The sequence below is a fragment of the Bubalus kerabau genome, chromosome 20, assembly GCF_029407905.1.
Source record: "Bubalus kerabau isolate K-KA32 ecotype Philippines breed swamp buffalo chromosome 20, PCC_UOA_SB_1v2, whole genome shotgun sequence".
Classification (NCBI taxonomy): Eukaryota; Metazoa; Chordata; class Mammalia; order Artiodactyla; family Bovidae; genus Bubalus; species Bubalus kerabau.
This window is the reverse complement of record NC_073643.1, coordinates 4,196,850-4,219,781: the sequence shown is the minus strand read 5'-3', so window position 1 is coordinate 4,219,781 and position 22,932 is coordinate 4,196,850. Positions and strand designations below refer to the sequence as shown.

The 22,932-nt window shown below is 43.2% G+C and overlaps 1 long non-coding RNA gene across 6 annotated transcripts in view; it reads left to right on the top strand.

Moving 5' to 3' along the window:
• LOC129635212 (uncharacterized) overlaps window positions 1-22,932 on the top strand; it is a 149,161-nt gene that overhangs the window by 50,442 nt on the left and 75,787 nt on the right. For 3 of the 6 annotated variants that reach the window (XR_008706155.1, XR_008706157.1, XR_008706156.1), the window contains exon 2: window positions 3,705-3,857. This is a non-coding gene — a long non-coding RNA (uncharacterized LOC129635212). Of the gene's footprint in view, window positions 1-3,704; window positions 3,858-6,345; window positions 6,748-7,200; window positions 8,142-13,912; window positions 14,555-22,932 lie in introns of those variants that run through there. The other 3 variants (XR_008706153.1, XR_008706152.1, XR_008706154.1) reach the window with 2 other exon arrangements.

Here is a 22,932-nt window from a genome sequence, read left to right as displayed (position 1 = left end):
AGGTCAGAGAGAGAAAAAGAAATATTATATATTAATGCATATATGTGGAACCTGAAAAAATTGATATAGATGATCTTATTTACAAAGCAGAAATAGAGACACAGATGTAGAGAACAAACGTATGGATATTAAGGAGGAAAGGGAGGGGCATGGGGTGAATTGGAAGATTGGGATTGATATATATACACTATTGATACTATGCATAAAATAGATAACTAATGAGAACCCACTGTATAGCGCAGGGAAGTGCTCAGTGCTTTGTGGTGACCTAAATGGGAAGGAAATTAAAATACACACACACACACACACACACACACACACATGGCTGATTCACTTTACTGTATAGTAGAAACTAAATAAAACAGTGTAAAGCAACTATGCCCCAATAAAATGTTTTTAAAACGCTAAATTCAATTAAAAAGGGGTGGGTGCAGACTCTTAAACAGTAGGTATGGAACTGGCGCCAGACAATGCTGCTGTTTCTGGTCCATGGAACTCATTTTGAGTAGGAAAAGGTGTGGTTTGGAGTGGGTGTGTTCATGTGTGTTAGTCGCTCAGTCGTATCCAACTCTTTGTGACCCCATGGACTGTAGCCTGTCAGGCTCCTCTGTCCATGGAGTTCTCCAGGCAAGAATACTGGAGTGGATTGCCATTCCCTTCTCCAGGGGATCTTCCTGACCCAGGGATCGAACTGGACTCTCCTACAGTGCAGGCAGATTCTTTACCATCTAAGCCATCAGGGAAGCCCTGTTTGTGTACCTGAGTGTGTTTGTGTATGTGCATATTCCTAACAGAGATGTTACCATTCCCTCTGAAAACCAGACTTGTCTTCTTTATGGGTTTCAACACAGCATGGCCAGGGGAGATTTTCCTCTTGTTTGTGAAGGATTCTTGATGAACCCACCTACACAAGGACCCTGTGACTCATGCGCATAGAGCCCTCCTCAGGCCATCAGGACATTTCTTTTTGCAGCTAGCTCAGGTTTCTGCTCAGATGTGCTTGTGCTGCTTGCTCTGGGGGGGCTCTGCTGATAATGGATGAGGGCATTCAATTAGCACGTCCAGGTCCCTCTGCTTGTAGATACCTCCTAATTTCTCCACTAATGCAGTTGGATCTTTTCTTTTTCCAAATCATTAGGCATCTCTTCCATTTTTACTTTTCACTTTTCAGCCTGTAATGGATAAAGATTCTATTTTAATATACCATTTCAACACATTTGTGTGTTAGGGTAATTTGGGAAGAAGCCAGGTGCTAACATTTTTGTTAAAGGAAAGTTTTCTGAATCCCACTGGGACATTGATCCTGCTTCCTGTCTTCACTGAAAGCCAAGTAGGCAGCCTCGGCCTTGATCGTCAGAGCAGGAAGTTTGCATCTGTAGATGAGACTGAATCTGGGGAGACAGGTGGGCAGAGAGCACAGACTCCTCTCACATGCCTACAGAGTGGGAGGTAAGGACTGCCCCCCCTCTTTGGGGAAGGGACAGAGGTGGTACGTTCCTCATTTTGTCCTGAATCTTAGCATCTTAGGAAGGAGAATCTTAAGTGGGGCCAAGGTGAGACCTGGGGGTGCTCCCTCCGATGTGAATCAGGTGGGAGGCGCCATGTTTTAGGGTTTCTCATGCTTTAATATGCACAGGGATCCTCTGCAGATGTTGTTACAGACATAGGTGCTTCTTGGTTGGGTCAGGGCAGGGCCTGAGTGCGAGTTTCTGACAAGCAACTGATGCTGATGCTGAGGACCACACTTTCAGAGGCAAAGGCTTTGGGGCAAAGTCTTCAGCCTTGGCTTCTCCTCAGAATCATCTGGAAAGCTTTAAAAAACCCAATAGCCAGGCCTTACTCTAGTTGTTGTTCAGTCACTCAGTTGTGTCTGACTCTTTGTGACCCCATGGACTGTAGCACATTAGGCTTCCCCGTCCTTCACCATCTCCTGGAGTTTGCTCAAATTCATGTCCATTAAGTCGGTGATGCCATCCAACCATCTCGTCCTCTGTTGTCCCCTTCTCCTCCTGCCCTCAATCTTTCCCAACATCAGGGTCTTTTCCAATGAGTCAGCTCTTTGCATCAAGTGGCCAGTGTATTGGAGATTCAGCATCACTCCTTCCAAGGAATATTCAGGGTTGATATCCTTTAAGATTGCCTGATTTGATCTCCTTGCCGTCCAAGGGACTCTCAAGAATCTTCTCCAGCTCCACATTTCTAGACATATTTGTATATCAGAAGTCCATGGTGGTGAGCCCAGGAGTCAGGAGTTTGGGAAACTGCTTGTATGATCCCAGCGTGCAGTGGCCTGGGCTGGGGAGGAATGAAAGGGAAGAGGGAGTCAGTTCTCACAGTGTGGTGCCTGGACCAGCAGCATCAGCCTCACCCAGGAAGTTGTTAGAGATGCACATTCCTGGACTCTACCCTAGAACGGGAAACTAGTTCTGGCGCAGCAATCCGTGTGGCAGAGACCATCCACATGGTCACCCTGCACACCAATATGTGAGAGCCTCTGCTTTCTATACTTAGCATCTCAGAGCAGCACGGTGATGGGAGTAAATGCCCTGTAGATATTAACATGTTTCCCAGCAGAACACACGTACCAGTTATTGAGTGCTTACTGTTTCCTAGGTAAGAATGTCAAGCAATCAACTCACAAAATTTCACTTATTGGCATAACATCCTTGACAGGTCAATATGAACGTTCCCATAATGCAAATGAGGAAACAGAAGATTACAAAGATCAAGCAATTTTCAAAAAGTCACAGAGCTGGTAAATCAGGATTCCATCTTTCTGATCCACGTGTTATCTCCTAATCTAGGCTAGGCTTCACAGGGAATAAACAGACATGCCATCCACTCATTCGGCAACCATTGTGAGCATGTAATGTAGGCTAGGTGTCTAGCTACAGCCGTCCAGAAGTGGTGTTTGTTGGGAGAGTAGCACTGACATATACACACTCCCATGTGTAAAGCAGAGAGCTGGTGGGGAGCTGCTGCACAGCACGCAGCGCTCAGCGCAGTGCTCTGCCATGGCCTAGAGGCCTGCGACCAGGGGCTGGGAGGGAGGCGCAAGAGGGAGAGGGCGTGTGTATACATATAGCTGATTCACGTTGTTGTATAGCAGAAAATAACACAGCATTGTAGCGATTTTACTCCAGTTAAACAAATAAAGAAGTCCTTGTCTTCATGAGCTAGTGGGATTGAGAGAAGAAGCTGGCATCTATTACACAGATGGATGCCTTCTGTGGTAGGATGTCTCCTTTGAGCTGTGGGCTTGAATACCTTCTTGGGAATTGGCCTGTGGGGTACCAGAATGGGAAAAACAATCCCTGGAGGAAATTACACACAAACGGAAACCTGAAGGATGACTCTGAAGAATAGGATGCTGGGCGGTGGGGTGGGCTGGCGGAATGTTCCAGAGACAGAGAGGGGCTTGTGTATTCAAAAGCCCAGAGACAAAACGGAGTGTGACCCCGAGGTGGCTGCAATGTTACTGTGACTTATAACCAGTAGAATCACTTTTAAATTCCTTTTGCAACTGCTTCAGTTTAATTAAATGTATTAATTGGATTTTTGTTTAAAAGCTATTCCTGTTCTTCCAAAATAATGAATTCTGTGTGATGTTAACACCTCACCAGATGACTCTCGTTTGCACGCGTGGCTTTCGCTGAACGAGCGTGATCACTGAAATGGCCTGTGTGTGTGTGTTTGTTTTTCAGATCAAGGGGTAGAAGGTGGAAGGTCATGAAGTCCTTGGAATAACTGTTCGGAAAATTACAAGTCTCCAAAATGCCAGGATTTAACTGTTAATGTCATTTAGAATTTGATCAGCCCCTGCTAGGATCCAGTGGCTTTGCTTGAAGCGACAGCAAGTAAGTGATGTTCCTTCATACTTCAGTTGGGAAAACAAATGCTTTTCTTTGGAATGAATGCAGAACAAATGTTCTGATTATTCAGCATCTGGGCAGGATCAGTGGAAGGAGAGATTTAATATCTGTGCTCTCATCAGTCTTTGAAATAAACGTAACCACTCCTTCCCTAGAAGTTGCAGAAAGCTTAGCTTACAAAACTTCCCAGTTCATTCTTGCTATGTGTGATACACACAGTGAAGCTAGTAACTTGATGGCAGTCCCTGGTCCCAGCTCCTCCTCCTTCCTCCTTCATATGCCACCCCCAACCCCGCCACCCCCTCCATTCACCTTGGAGGATGCTTTCCAGATACAATATTGCTCAGTTATCAATAGCTGGTCTTGAACATCTGTGTTAGTGTTTTGTGATCAGAACCTAAACTTTGGGATCAAAGAAAAGTGAAAGTGTTAGTCACTCAGTTGTGTCTGACTCTTTATAAGCCGGTGGACTGTAGACCACCAGGAGCGCATAGACCTGGATTCAACTCACAGATTCAGCCCCTACCGATAGACTGCAGTCATTCAACCATTGTTCCATGGGCTCCTTGTCTATAAGATGAGGACAGCAAGTGTCTACCTGGCAGGCTTTGTGAATGTAGCAGAGAGAGTGATTGCGTCCCCCTTCAATCATGCTGTTTTGTGATCTTTTGATTTTCAAGGTTGTATTGGGAGACTGCTCTCCTCAGAGGAGAGGGTAGGTCCTACCTGGATCTAACAACTTGTTGTTCACCTTCTAATCTCAAAGCTAACTTCTTTCCCCACTTCTGTCTTTACTTCCTCACTCCCTTCCTCCTTCCCTTCTTACTTCTTTCCCATTTATATATAAAACTTACATGTAGTAATTTTTTTAATGTGTGTACAGTTCTATAAAATTTTTTAAGTAGATTTTATTTTTTTTAAAGCAGTTTTAGGTTCAGAGGAAATTAAAGGGAAAATATGGACATTTACCATATACCCCTGTCCTCAGACAAGCACAGCCTCCCCTCCTATTAACATCCTCTACTGGTGTAATACCTTTGCTATAGTTGAAGAACATATGTTGACTCATCATTATCATTCAAAGTTCATAGCTTACATGAGAGGTCATTCTTAGCATTAAATCCTATGGGATTTGACGTTATATGTTTATAATGACATGATGCACCCCACCTGATTGGACTGGCCATTGTTGTCATAAGAACCTGTAGCAGCTGGTCTAGGGGGAGCAGGAAAAAAAAATCACAAGCCTTAGTTCTATTGTCGTTCTTTCAAAAATGTTCAGCTTTTTAGTTAGATGGAGACGAGATTGGGTCCAGAGCAGTGACTGATTGAAGGCATGAGGCAAGTTGCTTCCGAGTCCTAGAGCTGGATTTGATTCACTTGTGTTGAAGAGTTTGTGTTAGAACTCACTTATATTGGAAAGCTGATATTCAGATTAACTCAGAGACCATTTGCCTCTTAATTCTCCTACTAGTTTTACATTCAGCATCAAGAGAGGCATCAAAAAACAACAAAGACCACAGCATGCAGCTGAAAGATCTCTGTCCAGTTTCTTGCCTTCTGCTTGCCACTACAGGCAGATTAAAAAGGCATCATTTTCTTTGACACACGCAGCGTGCCGTCATTTTGCCTGTTAGACTGAGGGAGGGGTGGGCTTCAGGGGAAATTTGCATATGCATTTCCATCAGGATTCAAGACACTGAAATCCGCATCACCCTGGACCGCAGAATCGTGAATGCACCACTACGGAACCAGGCTGAGCCCGTGTCACTGCCGCCTTTGGCAGGTTCAAGTCTTGCTCTGGGTGTAATATTTTATGACTCATTTTTCCTCAAGCATAGCGTAATAGGCTTTAACTTCGCTAAGCTTTTTTGCCAGCCCTTCGCCCCCTGCTGTTCCATTATATTGAACTTGTAAGCGGGACGCTTGGTCAGCCTCACCCAGATTACTGCAGCAAGGCGACCCCCGCCGAGGGGCTGGTGTCAGGATAAGTGATGGGGAGGGAGGTCTCCATCTTGGCATGCTGTTCACAGCTTATTAAATTCAGCTTTGTGGAAGCGGGGAGTCTGCCTCTCAGTCACACTGGCTCCAGCCTGATCCAACTGCTACTGTCAGACAATATGAAAAGAGGAACCACCACAGCTCATGGCAGGTGCTCCTTCACAGCTGAAAAAATAAAAAGGGAAGAAGAAGGAGTCCAGGGTTAGGGGTAGGGTGATTACCGTTAGGATTTCATGAGCCCATGTGAGCACGCTTTATTTTCCTCTTCCAGACGCTTCACTGGATTGAAGGGCTGATTCAGACAGCCTCATGTTTTTGCAAAATGCACAGGTTTCTGTGCTTTTGGGCATGGAGACAGATATGTGGGATTGGAAGGCTGCTTTTATCTCCATTCTTTGCTGTAGGTTTCAAGGAAGCTCCCGTCTAGATGAAAAGAACGACAACTACAGACAAACACTCTTTACATCCCCAGGTGTCACGAAGGACTAAAATTCTTCCCCGTGAAATCATTTAAGTATCTTGGTGTAACAAGATGGCAGAGGCTCTGCTCAGAGACATCCACTGAACAAAACAGAGAACCCAGCCCTGGAACGAAGTCACTGGATGAGTCCTCGTCTTCACCCCCCGTTTCCGCCTCACCCTGCGTTCTGGTTACATGAAAACCACTCCAGCGTTTAGTGGCTTACACTGACAGGCATCTCCTTATCCTCTGTGCTCTGGGAGCTGGCACCCCAAAGACGGGACCCTTGAATGACTGGAGCCATCTGCGGCCTGTCCAGCCCTGACCTGACACATGGGGCTGTTTCTCTGGTTAAACAGGCCTCGTCAGATGCTCTTCTGCTGGCCTCACTGGGTTCTGCTTGAAGCTGCACGGGTTAGGATGGGGCTGGGCATCCAGGGTCCTTCACTCCAGGTCTGACTGGCACCTTAGCAAGAGTGCCCAAGCTGGGCTTGGCGGTCAGGGGCTGAGGGGGAGGGTTCGCTTTCCCTTCTCTGCTGACATTGGCCTTTGCATGGGGTGTCTGCAAAGCAGCTGGACCTCTTATATGGTGACTCAGGCTGCCATGCCTTGGCACTGTCCTGCCTTCCCTCCCGCATCCCATCAGCTAAAGGGAGTCACGGGCCCAGGCCAGCCCAGCCTCTAAGCAGACTACACATGGGCAGGAAGACAGTGAGTAGGGCTCACTGGGAAGGGGCTTTGACAGGAGGGCAAGTGTGTTCTGGACTTTGGTCTCCAGCCTCCAGCAGGAATCTAGTGATGTCATTAGGCCTGTAGGACAGACCTTCCTGCACTATTTATTTACTTTAATTTTATTTTCCATTGCAGTGTATGGGTTGGGAAGATACCCTGGAGAAGGGAATGGCTACCCACTCCAGGATTCTTAGGGCTTCCCTGTGGCTCAGACAGACAAGAATCCGCCTTCAATGTGGGAGACTCAGGTTCACAAGAAGATCCTCTGGAGGAGGGAATGGCAACCCACTCCAGTATTTTTGTCTAGAGAGTTCCACAGACCATGGGGTCTTAAAGAGTTGGACACATCTGAGCGACTAACACTCTTCACTTTCACGGTTGATTTACTGACTGTGTTGTGTTAGTTTCAGAGGTATAGAAAAGTGATTCAATTATACATATATGAATATATATATCCATTCTTTTTCAGATTCTTTTCCCATATTCGTTATTACAGAATATTGAGTAAGTCCTTGTTGATTGTCTATTTTCTATACAGGAGTGTGTATATATATGTTAATCCCAAACTCCTGATTTATTCCTCCCCATTACTTTTCCCCTTTGCTAACCGTAAGTTTCTCTTTGAAGTCTGTGAGTTTATTTCTATTTTATGAATAAGTTCATTGGTATCATCTTTTTGGATTTCCCGTATAAGTTATATGCTATTTGTCTTTCTCTGTCTGACTTCACTCAGTATGATGATGTCTAGGTCCGTCATGTTGCTGCAGATGACATTATTTCGTTCTTTTTTATGGTTGAGTGGTATTCCATTCTATATATGTACCACACTTTCTTTATCTAATCATCTGTTGATGGACATATTGGTTGCTTTCATGTCATGGCTATTGTAAGTAGTTCTGCTATGAACATTGGGGTGTGTATATCTTTTCAAATTCTGATTTTCTCCAGATGTATGCCCAAGAATAGGACTGCTGGATCATATGGTAACTCTATTTTTAGTTTTTTCTTTTTTTTAACTTTTACTTATTTGGCTCCATCAGGTCTTAGTTTTGTCGTACAGGATCTTTCATTTAGGCATAGTCAGTTCAGTTCAGCTGCTCAGTCATGTCCGACTCTTTGCGACCCCATGAATCGCAGCACTCCAGGCCTCCCTGTCCATCACCAACTCCCAGAGTTCACTGAAACCCATGTCCATTGAGTTGGTGATGCTATCCAACCATCTCATCCTCTGTTGTCCCCTTCTCCTCCTGCCGTCAATCTTTCCCAGCATCAGGGTCTTTTCAAATGACTCAGCTCTTCGCATCAGGTGGCCAAAGTACTGGAGTTTCAGCTTCAACATCAGCCCTTCCAATGAACACCCACGACCGATCTCCTTTAGAACGGACTGGTTGGATCTCCTTGCACTCCAAGGGACTCTCAAGAGTCTTCTCCAACACCACAGTTCAAAAGCATCAATTCTTCGGTGCTCAGCTTTCTTCACAGTCCAACTCTCACATCCATACATGCCTACTGGAAAAACCATAGCCTTGACTAGATGGACCTTTGTTGGCAAAGTAATGTCTCTGCTTTTGAATATGCTATCTAGGTTGGTTATAACTTTCCTTCCAAGGAGTAAGCGTCTTTTAATTTCATGGTTTCAATTACCATCTGCAGTGATTTTGGAGCCCAGAAAAATAAAGTCAGCCATGGTTTCCACTGTTTCCCCATCTATTTGCCATGAAGTGATGGGACTGGATGCCATGATCTTAGTTTTCTGAATGTTGAGTTTTAAGCCAAGTTTTTCACTCTCCTCTTTCACTTTCATCAAGAGGCTCTTTAGTTCTTCTTCGCTTTCTGCCATAAGGGTGGTGTCATCTGCATATCTGAGGTTATTGATATTTCTCCTGGCAATCTTGATTCCAGCTTGTGCTTCATCCAGCCCAGCATTTCTCATGATGTACTCTGCATATAAGTTAAATAAGCAGGGTGACAATATACAGCCTTGATGTACTCCTTTTCCTATTTGGAACCAGTCTGTTGTTCCATGTCCAGTTCTAACTGTTGCTTCCTGATCTGCATACAGGTTTAAGGACCTCTTTAATTGTGGTCGGGGATTGTGGAACCCTCGTTCCCTGACCCCTGACCCAGGGGACAAGAGATTGAACCTTGTCCCCTGCATTGCATGGCAGTTTCTTAACCACTGGACCACCAGGGAAGTCCTTAGTTTTTTAAGGAATCTCCATGCTGTTTTCCATAGTGGCTATACCAATTTACATTTACACCCACAGTATAAGAGGATTCCCTTTTCTCCATACCCTGTCCAGCATTTATTGTTTGTTGAATTTTGATGAAGGCCATTCTGACTGGTGTGAGGTAATAAGCTTATTGTATTTTGGATTTGCATTTCTCTAATTATTAGCAATATTGAAATCTTTTCATGCTACATAGATAATTTAGTCAATTATTCTATAACTATTTCAACTGAATGCAAGTTTAAGCCTCTGCTTAGCTGCCTATAAAATGGAATGCTCATTGCAATATAAAGTTCCTTTCAAGGTAATTGAGACTCCATATTATCAAGGAGTGTGGATAGACAGAGGATGAGACTGGGAGGATGTAGAAGGCAGGTTGCTAAGTTCTTGTCAGGATGAAGCCATAGGTACACAGTTGTCCCTCAGCATCCAGGGCTGAGGTTGGTTGATTCCAGGACCCCTGTGGACACCACAATTCGTGGATGCTCAAGTCCCTTATATAAAATGTGACATATTTGCATGTAACTTATGTACATCCTTCTGTATGCTTTAAATCATGTCTAGATTACTTATAATACCTAATATAGTGTAAGTGACTTGCCTGGTGGCTCAGATGGTAAAGTGTCTGCTTACAATGTGGGAGACCCAGGTTCAATCCCTGGGTTGGGAAGATCCTCTGGAGAAGAAAATGGCAACCCACTCCATTACTCTTGCCTGGAAAATCCCATGGATGTAGGAGGAGTGTGGTAGGCTACAGTCCATGGGGTCGCAAAGAGCCAGACACGACTGAGCAACTTCACTATGCACTATGCCATGTAAATAGCTGTAAATTCAATGTAAATGCTATTGAAATAGTTGCTGGTCTGTGGCAAACTCAAGTTTTGCTTTTTAGAACTTTCTGGAATTATTTTTTCAAATTTTTTAAGTCACAATTTCTTGAATTTGCAGTTGCGTTTTTAAAATTGTCTTTTTATTTTAAGTCATTCCTGTGGCTCTAAAATGAAAACTCATGGTGGAGTAATTTGAAGGATGTCATCTTACAAAGCCTTATCTCTGGGTTAAACCCAGTATCAGATCAGATTAGTCGCTCAGTCGTGTCCAACTCTTTGCGACCCCATGAATCGCAGCACACCTGGCCTCCCTGTCCATCACCAACTCCTGGAGTTCACTCAGATACGTCCATGGAGTCAGTGATGTCATCCAGCCATCTCATCCTCTGGCGTCCCCTTCTCCTCCTGCCCCCAATCCCTCCCAGCATCAGAGTCTTTTCCAATGAGTCAACTCTTCGCATGAGGTGGCCAAAGTACTGGAGTTTCAGCTTTAGCATCATTCCTTCCAAAGAAATCCCAGGGCTGATCTCCTTCAGAATGGGCTGGTTGGATCTCCTTGCAGTCCAAGGGACTCTCAAGAGTCTTCTCCAACACCACAGTTCAAAAGCATCAATTCTTCGGTGCTCAGCCTTCTTCACAGTCCAACTCTCACATCCATACATGACCACAGGAAAAACCATAGCCTTGACTAGACGGACCTTTGTTGGCAAAGTAATGTCTCTGCTTTTGAATATGCTATCTAGGTTGGTCATAACTTTTATTCCAAGGAGTAAGCATCTTTTAATTTCATGGCTGCAGTCACCATCTGTAGTGATTTTGGAGCCCAGAAAAATAAAGTCTGACACTGTTTCCACTGTTTCCCCATCTATTTGCCATGAAGTGGTGGGACCGGATGCCATGATCTTCATTTTCTGAATGTTGAGCTTTAAGCCAACTTTTTCACTCTCCACTTTCACTTTCATCAAGAGGCTTTTGAGTTCCTCTTCACTTTCTGCCATAAGGGTGGTGTCATCTGCGTATCTGAGGTTATTGATATTTCTCCCGGCAATCTTGATTCCAGCTTGTGTTTCTTCCAGTCCAGCGTTTCTCATCATGTACTCTGCATATAAGTTAAATAAGCAGGGTGACAATATACAGCCTTGATGTACTCCTTTTCCTATTTGGAACCAAATAGGTTCCATGTCCAGTTCTAACTGTTGCTTCCTGACCTGCATACAAATTTCTCAAGAGGCAGATCAGGTGGTCTGGTATTCCCATCTCTTTCAGAATTTTCCACAGTTTATTGTGATCCACACAGTCAAAGGCCTTGGCATAGTCAATAAAGCAGAAATATATGTTTTTCTGGAACTCTCTTGCTTTTTCCATGATCCAGCGGATGTTGGCAATTTGATCTCTGGTTCCTCTGCCTTTTCTAAAACCAGCTTGAACATCTGGAAGTTCATGGTTCACATATTGCTGAAGCCTGGCTTGGAGAATTTTGAGCATTACTTTACTAGCATGTGAGGTGAGTGCAATTGTGCGGTAGTTTGAGCATTCTTTGGCATTGCCTTTCTTTGGAATTGGAATGAAAACTGACTTTTCCAGTCCTGTGGCCACTGCTAAGTTTTCCAAATTTGCTGGCATATTGAGTGCAGCACTTTCACAGCATCATCTTTCAGGATTTGAAATAGCTCAACTGGAATTCTATCACCTCCACTAGCTTTGTTCATAGTGATGCTTTCTAAGTCCCGCTTGACTTCACATTCCAGGATGTCTGGCTCTAGGTCAGTGATCACACCATTGTGATTATCTGGGTCGTGAAGATCTTTTTTGTACAGTTTAAACCCAGTATATGTTTTTTAAAAGGCAAATGCCAGAGAGAAAGTGTCATAGAGCCATCAATCCTGTTTTTTTTAATCTTTGACCAGAATTACTTATCAGGTTATCATCATCAAGACAAATAAGAGGATAAGGGAAATTAAGTGATTGCCAAGGTGTGAGATGTTGACCACTGATAATATATGTACTAGAAAATACAGTATCTGCATCTTGTTATTGTTCAGTCGCTACGTTATGTCTGACACTTTGCAATCTCATGGACTGTAGCACACCAGGGTCCTCTGTCCTTCATATTTCCCGGAGTTTGCTCAAATTTTGTCCATTGAGTCAATAATGTTATCTAACCATCTCATCCATTGCCATCCCCTTCTCCTTTTGCCCTGAGTTTTTCCTAGCATCAAGGTCTTTTCCAATGAATTGACTCTGCATCAGGTGCCTGAAGTATTGGAGCTTCAGCTTCAGCAACAGTTTTTCCAGTGAAAATTCAGGGTTGATTTCCTTTAGGATCAACTGGTTTGATCTCCTTGCAGTCCAAGGGACTCTCAAGAGTCTTCTCTAACACCACAATTCAAAAGCATCAATTCTTTGATGCTCAGCCTTCTTTATGGTCCAACACTCACATCCATACATGACCGTTGGAAAAACCATACTTTTGACTATGTGGGCCTTTGTTGGCAAAGTGATGTCTCTGCTTTTTAATACACTGTCTAGGTTTGTCACAGCTTTCCTTCCAAGGAGTAAGCATCTTCTAATTTTGTGGCTGCAGTCACCGTCTGTAGTGCTTTTGGAGCCCAATAAAATACAATCTGTCACTGTTTCCACTTTTCCCCCTTCTATGGATGTGAGAGTTGGACCCTAAAGAAAACTGAGTGCTGAAGAATTGATGCTTTTGAACTATGGTGTTGAAGAAGATGTTTGAGAGTCCCTTGGACTGCAAGGAGATCCAACCAGTCCATCCTAGAGGAAATCAGTCCTGAATATTCATTGGAAGGACTGATGCTGAAGCCAAAACTCCAATACTTTGGCCACCTGATGGGAAGAACTGACTCATTTGAAAAGACCCTGATGCTGGGAAAGATTGAGGGCAGGAGGAGAAGGGGATGACAGGATGAGATGTTTGGATGGCATCACCGACTCAATGGACATGAGTCTGAGCAAGCTAAGGGAGTTGGTGATGGACAGGGAGGCCTGGCGTACTGCAGTCCATGGGGTGGCAAAGTGTCAGACACGACTGAGCTGAACTGAACTGAATTTGCCATGAAGTGATGGATGCCATGAACTCGATGCCATGATCTTAGTTTTTGTATGTTGAGTTTCAAGCCAGCTTTTTCACTCTCCTCTTTCATCCTCATCAAAAGGCCCTTCAGTTCCTCTTCACTTTCTGCCATTAGAGTGGTATTGTCTGTGTATCTGAGATTGTTGGTATTTCTGCCAGAAAGCTTGATTCCAGCTTGTGATTCATCCAGCTTGTCATTTCTCATGATGTACTCTGCATAAATTAAATGATCTGGATGACTATATACAACCTTGACATACTCCTTCCCCAATTTTGAACAAGTCAGTTGTTTCATATCCAGTTCTAACTGTTGCTTTTTGACCTGCATACAGGTTTCTCAGGAGGCAGGAAAGATGGCCTTCTACCCACAACTCTTTAAGAATTTTCCAGTTTGTTGTGATCCACACAGTCAAAGGCTTTAATATAGTCAGTGAGTCAGAAGTTTTTCTGTAACTCCCTTGCTTTCTCCATGATCCAATGAGTGTTGGCAATTTGATCTCTGGTTCCTCTGTCTCTTCCATACCCAGCTTGTACATCTGAAAGTTCTCAGTTCAGGTACTGCTGAAGCCTAGCTTGAAAAATTTTGAGCATAACCTTGCTAGCATGTGAAATGAGCACAATTGTGCAGAGTTTGGACATTCTGTGGCATTGCCTTTCTTTGAGATTGGAATGAAACTGATCTTTTCCATTAGGTCCATGAATCCATGCAATTTGGATATGGTCACGCAGGAGATGGCAAGATTGAACACCTCACAGCAAACAAAAGAGTCCAAAATGGAGTACTTGGTTGCAATCTCAAAAACAACAGAATGATTTTGGTTTGCTTCCAAGGCAAGTCATTGAACATTATGGTAACCCAAGTCTATGCCACATCCTGTATCTTAGCTCACAGAGAGTATTGCTTTGGCTGAGACTATGATTTTTTTGTTGTTGTTTTAAAGTAAAGTTGATTTCCAGTGTTGCATTAATTACTGCTATATAGAAAAGTGATCCAGTTACACATTTATATATATATATATACACACATTCTTTTATAAAAATATTCTTTTCCATTATGGTTTATCATAGGATATTGGAGCCTAAGTTTTAATGAGTGGATGTTTTTAACAATAACTAGCATGCCAGTATGGTAAGAGACCTGAGAGTGGGGCCCATAAGACTCAAGTTTGGGGACCAGTGGTGCAGTGAAACAGCACTAGACTGGGGTTCAGGGTTGTGAGATGGAATCCCAGTCACTCTAGAAGGATTTTAACCTCTCTGAATCTCAGTTTGTCCTCATAAATGTGTTGATGATAAGGCCTCATTTCAAAGTGGTTGAGAAGATTCCACAAGATTAAAATATTCTACTTATTTTAATAAGAATAAAATGCTGGCAGAGGGCAATTTCTCAGTCTCATATCTAAATCAAGTTAACATTTCCTTTTCCTGCCCACAGTGGTCTGGAGGTTGGGTGATTCTAGGCCCTGGGGTGTCAGTCCTTGATGGCATGGTGGTTTCTGGCTGGTGTGGGGGGAGATTAAGCTTTCTGAAGTCAGGAACAGCCAAGCCTTGCTAGCTCTTGCCCAAACCCCTCCATTCATCCCCCAGGAAGAGATTTAGACCACATTTCTCGCATTTCTCATTACTGTTACCCGTGACCAAGTGACTGGCCTCTGACTGTAGAACAGAGCCCAATGACGTGTGTTCCTTAAATGCTTGGCTCCTGGAACCCTCCTCACAGGGTCCTTGGCTCCTTTTTCTCCAACTGCTGGTCTGATGAAGTGTACAACGGAGGCCCTGAAACCCTGAGTATGATGGAGCAATAAGGAGGAAGAGCCTGTGAGCCGATTTCTACACTGAAAATGTACACAAGTGAGAAGCTGATCTTGATTGTGTTCATTCAGTGAGACACTGGCCTTGTTTGTTACAGCATCTCTCCCACCCTGACTAATACAGAAGACACTGCTCGCGGCTTTCCTGTAGAACTGCCAGAAATGTAAAACATGTGCTTCTCAGGTGTCCAGAAGGTACTTACTGAATTAATGATCAAGGAGTAAACCAATAATTGATATGGAAAAATAAAAGGTATGAGTTGAGGAGTGGAGGTAGGGAAAACTATTTTGCTTTCTCTATCAGATTGCTCAGTTTTGGCCCATGGTAGAGGAAATGATCTTAATTTCCTTGCTCCCTGGGTTTAAAATTTTTCTGTTCTCTTGTGGGCCTATTAAGAGTTGGGAAAGCTTGAGAAGGTGACATCCAAGGCTGCGTTATTAGCAGCTGTTTTGTTTTTTCTCTACTAGAGTCCAATGCCTCTCTTTTAAAATATTTTACTGCTGTAGGAGTGGCACCTGGTATAGAAAAATCAAAACCAAACCAAACAAGATAATAATCATATTTTAAAAGACGATTTCCGGGGCTTATTTGAATCAGGAAGGAATGTCTCCAGCAGTCAAAGTATCAGCGACAGAATGAGATTTGAAAAGTGCTGTGCCGGCTAACCCCACTTGTTTACTGCTTCTCACCTCCTTAATAATCCGCAAACTCAATACTTCTCACAGAAAACCCAGCAGTCTCACCCCACTTTTCCACCAAGATTTCATAGCCAAGAGCTGTAATGAGGTCTCCGACTAGTGTAACTCACATCCTGTTTACCAAACATGTTATGGTATCTTTACTGAAAGAGTCTTGTCAACAGTGTGTGTCTCTCTGGGCACAGTTTACAGGGTGATTCTGTAAACTTCATCATTTTTTTTTTTTCCAATTAATCCTCGCTCCCAAGAAATGTGCTAATGTGTACTGGGCCTCCTTGTCACTGGTGTGAATTCTCTGATTTTTACTGTTTTCAAAGGCATTTTGCATATTCATAAAATGTTATCATTCAAACGTACCATGTTAACCCAGAGTACATTTTAAGCCAAAGATAATTAATTCTGTTTTGGATAAATCAATTAGAATTTGAGTAGAGACTACCCTTCTGGTTTTGTTTTATTGCTTCTAGAGAAGTATGTGCAGTACAGTGAACCAAGAACCCTATTACAGCCTTTGTGAAATCAAATATTTTCTGAATTGACTAGCAGTAAGTGAATCATGGTACATAGGTAAAGGTATGTCTAACTGTGAGATAATTCAATATAAAAAGTCAAGCTTATGATGGATTTAAATTATGGGGCAATCATTTGCTGCTGCTGCTGCTAAGTCGCTTCAGTTGTGTCCGACTCTGTGCGACCCCAGAGACGGCAGCCCACAGGGCTCCCCCATCCCTGGGATTCTCCAGGCAAGATCACTGGAGTGGGTTGCCATTTTCCTTCTCCAATGCATGAAAATGAAAAGTAAAAGTGAAGTCACTCAGTCGTGTCTGACTCCTAGCGACCCCATGGACTGCAGCCTACCAGGCTCCTCCATCCATGGGATTTTCCAGGCAAGAGTACTGAAGTGGGGTGCCATTACCTTCTCCGAATTATTTGCATTACAAGTTAATTATTTGCCTCACAGGAGTTTTGTAATTTATTAGTAATTTGACCAAAGAGGCTAAGAGCTTAACTGAAGGCACGAGTTTTCTTTTTTAAAAATGGAAATATTTTAGGTTTTTGTGTTCCTAATGTTCTCTATCACAACTATTCAGCTCTGCCTTGGTGAAGTATGTGTAAAATAAAATCAGCAGTGAATAACAAATACATACACATGTGTTTCAATACAACTTCATTTGTGGATGCTAAATTTGAATTTCATATGATTTTATTATGTTACACAATAGTCTTATGGTTTTTTAGCTTTAAGGCTATATGAAACCCAAGGGATGGCTAGATTTGGCACAGGAATTCTAATTTGCCAACCTTTGATTTAAAGTATGATGAGCAATCAGAGAGGGAGGAAGGTAAGATGCCTGCTAGCACAGTGAGCCTGGAGAGGGGGCCTCCACACAGAAGTGCAGCTTGGAATTGAACATGCATCGCTGGAAGGGCTCTGGGCTCTGATCCTTCCTCAGTGATCAGTGCAAAGAAATAGAGGGGGAAAAAAATAGAATGGGAAAGACTAGAGATCTCTTCAAGAAAATCAGAGATACCAAGGCAACATTTCATGCAAAGATGGGCTCAATAAATGACACAAATGGTGTGACCCTAACAGAAGCAGAAGATAGTAAGAAAAGGTGGCAAGAATACACAGAAGAATTATAATTACTCGCCTAGAGCCAAACATCCTGGAATGCAAAGTCAAGTGGGCCTTAGGAAGCATCACTACAAACAAAGCTAGTGGAGGAGATGGAATTCCAGTTGAGCTAAATCCTAAAAGATGATGCTGTGAAAGTGCTGCACTCAATATGCCAGCAAACTTGGAAAACTCAACAGTGGCCCCAGAACTGAAAAAGGTCAGTGTTCACTCCAATTCCAAAGAAAGGCAATGCCAAAGAATGCTCAAACTACCACACAATTGCACTCATCTCACATGCTAGTAAAGTAATGCTCAAAATTCTCCAAGCCAGGCTTCAACAGTACATGAACCATGAAATTTCAGATGTTCAAGCTGGATTTAGAAAAGATGTTCAAGCTGGATTTAGAAAAGGCAGAGGAACCAGAGATCAAATTGCCAACATCCGTTGGATTATCGAAAAAGCAAGAGGGTTCCAGAAAAACATCTACTTCTGCTTTATTGACTACGCCAAAGCCTTTGACAGTGTGGATCACAACAAACTGTGAAAAATTCTTCAAGAGATGAAAATACCAGACCACCTGACCTGCCTCCTGAGAAATCTGTATTCAGGTCAAGAAGCAACAGTTAGAACTGGACATGGAACAACAGACTGGTTCCAAATTGGGAAAGGAGTATGAGGCTGTATATTGTCACCCTGCTTATTTAACTTCTATGCAAAGTACATCATGAGAAATGCTGGGCTGGATGAAACACAAGCTGGAATCAAGACTGCGGGGAGAAATATCAATAACCTCAGATATGCAGATGACACCACACTTATGGCAGAAAGCGAAGAACTAAAGAGCCTCTTGATGAAAGTGAAAGAGGAGAGTGAAAAAGTTGGCTTAAAACTCAGCATTCAAAAAACTGAGATCATGGCATCTGGTCCCATCACGTCATGGCAAATAGATGGGGAAATGGTGGAAACAGAGACTATTTTTGGGGGCTCTAAAATCACTGCAGATGGTGACTGTAGCCATGAAATTAAAAGACACTTGCTCCTTGGAAGAAAAGCTATGACCAACCTAGACAGCATATTCAAAAGCAGAGACATTACTTGGCCAACAAAGGTTCATCTAGTCAAGGCTATGGTTTTTCCTGTGGTCATGTATGGATGTGAGAGTTGGACTGTGAAGAAGGCTGAGCACCGAAGAATTGATGCTTTTGAACTGTGGTGTTGGAGAAGACTCTTGAGAGTCCCTTGGGCTGCAAGGAGATCCAACCAGTCAATCCTAAAGAAAATCAGTCCTGAATATTCATTGGAAGGACTGATGTTGAAGCTGAAGCTTCAATACTTTGGCCACCTGATGTGAAGGACTGACTCATTGGAAAAGTCCCTGATTCTGGGAAAGATTGAAGGCAGGTGGAGAAGGGGATGACAGAGGATGAGATGGTTGGATGGTGTCAGCAACTTGATAGACATGAGTTTGAGCGAGCTCTGGGAGATGGTGATGGACAGAGAAGCCTGGCGTACGGCAGTCCATAGGGTCGCAAAGAGTCAGACATGACTGAGAGACTGAACTGAGCTGAGGGTTCTGGCAGCCAGGCACAGAATAACTCTGGGCATAGTGACACACCCTAGCTCAGCCTGAATAGTTTCAGCCTCATTTTCCAACTTACTTCTCTGTTATATACCTTTTTTGTCTGGGGTGACTCAGAAGAATAAGGCAGATTCCTCAGATGTTGACTTAGAAGTTGTAGAAGAGGGTCTTGAAATCTACATGTTCAATAAGCCAGCCAGAGTGGACTGGTGGGGTTTCTACAGCTGGTGGGCAGAACACTGAGTCCTCTCTTCTCTACCCTGGCTTTTATCTTCTTCGACCATCTTCCGTCTGTTGCTCCTTCTCATTCCTTGGCCTAAAGACCCAACTATGGCTTGGGGGTGGCTTATTTTGGGGGTACAGCTTATAGAACAGAAGGTCAGTGCATGTTAACATCCACTGCAGCCAAAGTGATCTTTTCAAAATGTCACACTGCAATCTAAAATATCATACAAATCAGTAAGTCCATGAAACAAAAACAGATTCATAGACATAGAGAACAGACTCATGGTAGCCAAGTGGAAGAGAGTGGGAAGGTTTGGGAGTTTGGGGTTAGCAGATGTTATTATATATAGGGTGGATAGACAACAAGCTCCTGCTGTAGAGCACAGGGAACTATATTCAGTAGCCTGTGACAAACCATAATGAATAAGAATATGAAAAAATATATACATGTGTAATTGAGTCACTTTGCTGTACAAAAGAAATTCACACAATATTGTAAACAAATTGTACTTCAATAAAAAACACAGCAAAACAACAAATGCCACCCTGCCCATGTCAATATTTGCTAAGTCCTTTATTGATTTCCTCTGCATTTGGCATAGAGGTAAACTCACCAAGGCCTGCCCAGTGTGGTCCTTCATCCCACCCATATTTCAACTTGACTTCACCCTGACTGCCCTTCTTCCCATGTCCTCTCTGTGCCTCTCCTGCCATGGGGCTTTTGCACTTGCAGGCCCCTCTGTCTGTTACACTTTGCCTCCTCTTCCTCCTCTCAGTTGATGTTTCTATAGGTTTCACATTTCACTCAAGTGACCTTTCCTTTCAAAAGCTCTTTCTGGCCTCAGCTTTATAAAGTATCCACGTATCAGGTGGTATATGTCACAGGGGCAATCTTTACACTTGTTTCTGTGTAAGACGTGTCTCTTGCACTAGACTCTGGGCTCCACAAGAATGGGTTTAAGCTGATAGTCAGCTCACAATTGTATTTTCCATGCCCAGCATAGTGCCCAGACCACAGTCATCTGTGGAGTGAATGAACAAGGGAAAGAATGAGTGAGAAAAGACTGTGGATCTTGTGTTGTTGCAGGCAGTTAGAAAGGCTGAGAATGTGTCCTGTGACCACAAGGAACACCACGCTAACCACATGGAACTGAACAAGCACAGGGCCACTCTCTGCTGGAAGGGGCAGCCCTGCTGAGAGGGAGCAGAGAGGGCAGCGGCGCTGCCAGAACTGACAGGTGCAGGGAGGATGAGTGTAGACGAGGAAGAACTATTTGAGAATGACGATTGTAATAAAATTACCAATGTGGTTGCTGCTGCTGCTACTGCTAAGTCGCTTCAGTTGTGTCTGACTCTGTGCAACCCCATAGACGGCAGCCCACTAGGCTCCTCTGTCCCTGGGATTCTCCAGGCAAGAATACTGGAGTGGGTTGCCATTTCCTTCTCTCATGCATGAAAGTGAAAAGTGAAAGTGAAGTCACTCAGTCATGCCCGACTCTTAGCCACCCCATGGACTGGAGCCTACCAGGTTCCTCCGTCCATGGGATTTTCCAGGCAAGAGTACTGGAGTGGGGTGCCATTGCCTTCTCCGACCAATGTGGTTACCAAATGCCAAAGAGAAGAAAGAGAAGGAGGCTGCTCAGAATTCATAAGACAGGAAGTATTCATTGGTACATACACTTTTTGGCAAAAGTTGACTATAAGGGCATGGTACAAGGGTAGAGCTGATCTACCAAGTTTCATTGGGTAAAATCAAATGATGGCTTGACATCTGCTTAAATACCTGATTCTAGGTTTTCAACTGTTTACAAGTAGGTATTATTGAGAGAGTTACACTTCATCAGGTTGATAGGGAGTCCAGGGACCCCCAAGAAGAAGGAGGAGGCAAACACTTCTCTCCATACATTCTTTCACCTTAGTCATGTAGAACATGTTTCTTTCTTAAGCCCTGTGTTGCTATGGCAACAATCTAGTTCATCTGGAACTAGCCTTCTTTAAGCCTGGAGTTGATAATTACATAGCAAGACATTATATATTACTCATAAAAATGATTTCTTAGGCTCTATGTTAATGATTACTATTGAAACAATATATTTTGTTTGGGAATCTGTTTTCTCTGAAACTGACACCCTGATGAAAGTGGCAGCAATTTTTCTCACCCAGACATGTCCTGACCGGATCCCATGCTCCCTGACCAATCTTGTGTCAGTGTTATCTCAGGATATATGTTGTGGGAGAAAGGCCTGGTAAAACTTCATAGCCTTGAGGTATTCTTTTATCTGTTCTCAGCAGCTAACAGAAGAGTATATAGTGCCTTGCCTGAACTGGGGGGAGGGGTACTCTCCCACCCCCTTCCAGTGCCTTTCTTTCGCTGGAAGCTTCCTCTACCCCTTTCACTTTAATAAAACTTCACTGCACTAAGCTCTCAGTGACGGAGACTGCATCTTTGGTCCTGGAGTGAAACTTTCTCCTTTGGAGACCATGAATCCAGTACCATTCACCATAAGCTATCATTATTACACTTAATAATACATAAATGACTTGTACATGCTATTAAAACATGTTTATAATATTTTTTTTAGTAATGTTGTCATAAAGCTGACCTTATTACTATGGAAATGTAATCTATTAACTTAAAAACTTGATTTTTAATATCATCTAGTAAAAAAGTGGGCAAATTTACACTTGTCATAATTTTTTGATTTTGCTGAGAAAGAAATAATGTCATTCTCTTAGCATCAAACACATAGTAGGTGCACAGTAAAGTTTCTTGAATGATGAAAAGATTATGCTGTTTACTTATGAACAGAAAATACTCTTTTAGCTGGAGCTTAAAGCTCCATCTAACAAATTCGGAGAAAAATGTGTGTGAAACAAAATCTAAAGACTCCCATTTCATTCTTCTGTCCCATATAGGATTTTTTCTAAATAGTTCCCAATGGGAAGTATCTATACTGTCTTCTGGGATTTTAAAGGAAGAGGTGCCATGGTCTTTCAGGGCCAGTCAGCTTCAAGTGCAGCAAACCACCCCAAGTCCAGCAGTTGGAAATGACAATAGTGATTTTAGAAAATGTTTCTATGTGTACACAATTTGGCCTGGGCTCAACTGGGTTATTTTTCAGGACTCAGGTGCTAGTGAGAGAACTGGCTGCCCTTGGGTGATGGGGATACCCTCTCTCCCACCCTCTAGTGGGCTAGCTTTGCCCAGCTGGGCAGCTCTCCAAGAGCAAGGGCAGAAGTTGTAGTGTCTCATGGCTTGGACTCAGAACTGATGCACTGTTACTTCAATCAGTTACCCCCTTATAAGCAGTTTCACTTTCTGAAGTTTCCGTTACCCACTATGGTCCAAAAATATTTCATGAAAAATTCCAGAAATAGAGGAAAACAATAGAATGGGAAAGACTAGAGATCTCTTCAAGAAAATTAGAGATACCAAGGGAACATTTCATGCAAAGATGGGCTCAATAAAGGACAGAAATGGTATGGACCTAACAGAAGCAGAAGATATTAAGAAGAGGTGGCAAGAATACACAGAACTACACAAAAAATGATCTTCATGACCCAGATGATCACGATGGTATTCTCACTCACATAGAGCCAGACATCCTGGAATGTGAAGTCAAGTGGGCCTTGGGACACATCACTACGAACGAAGCTAGTGGAGGTGATGGAATTCCAGTTGAGCTAAAAGATGATGCTGTGAAATGCTGCACTCAATATGCCAGCAAATTTGGAAAACTCAGCAGTGGTCACAGGACTGGAAAAGGTCAGTTTTCATT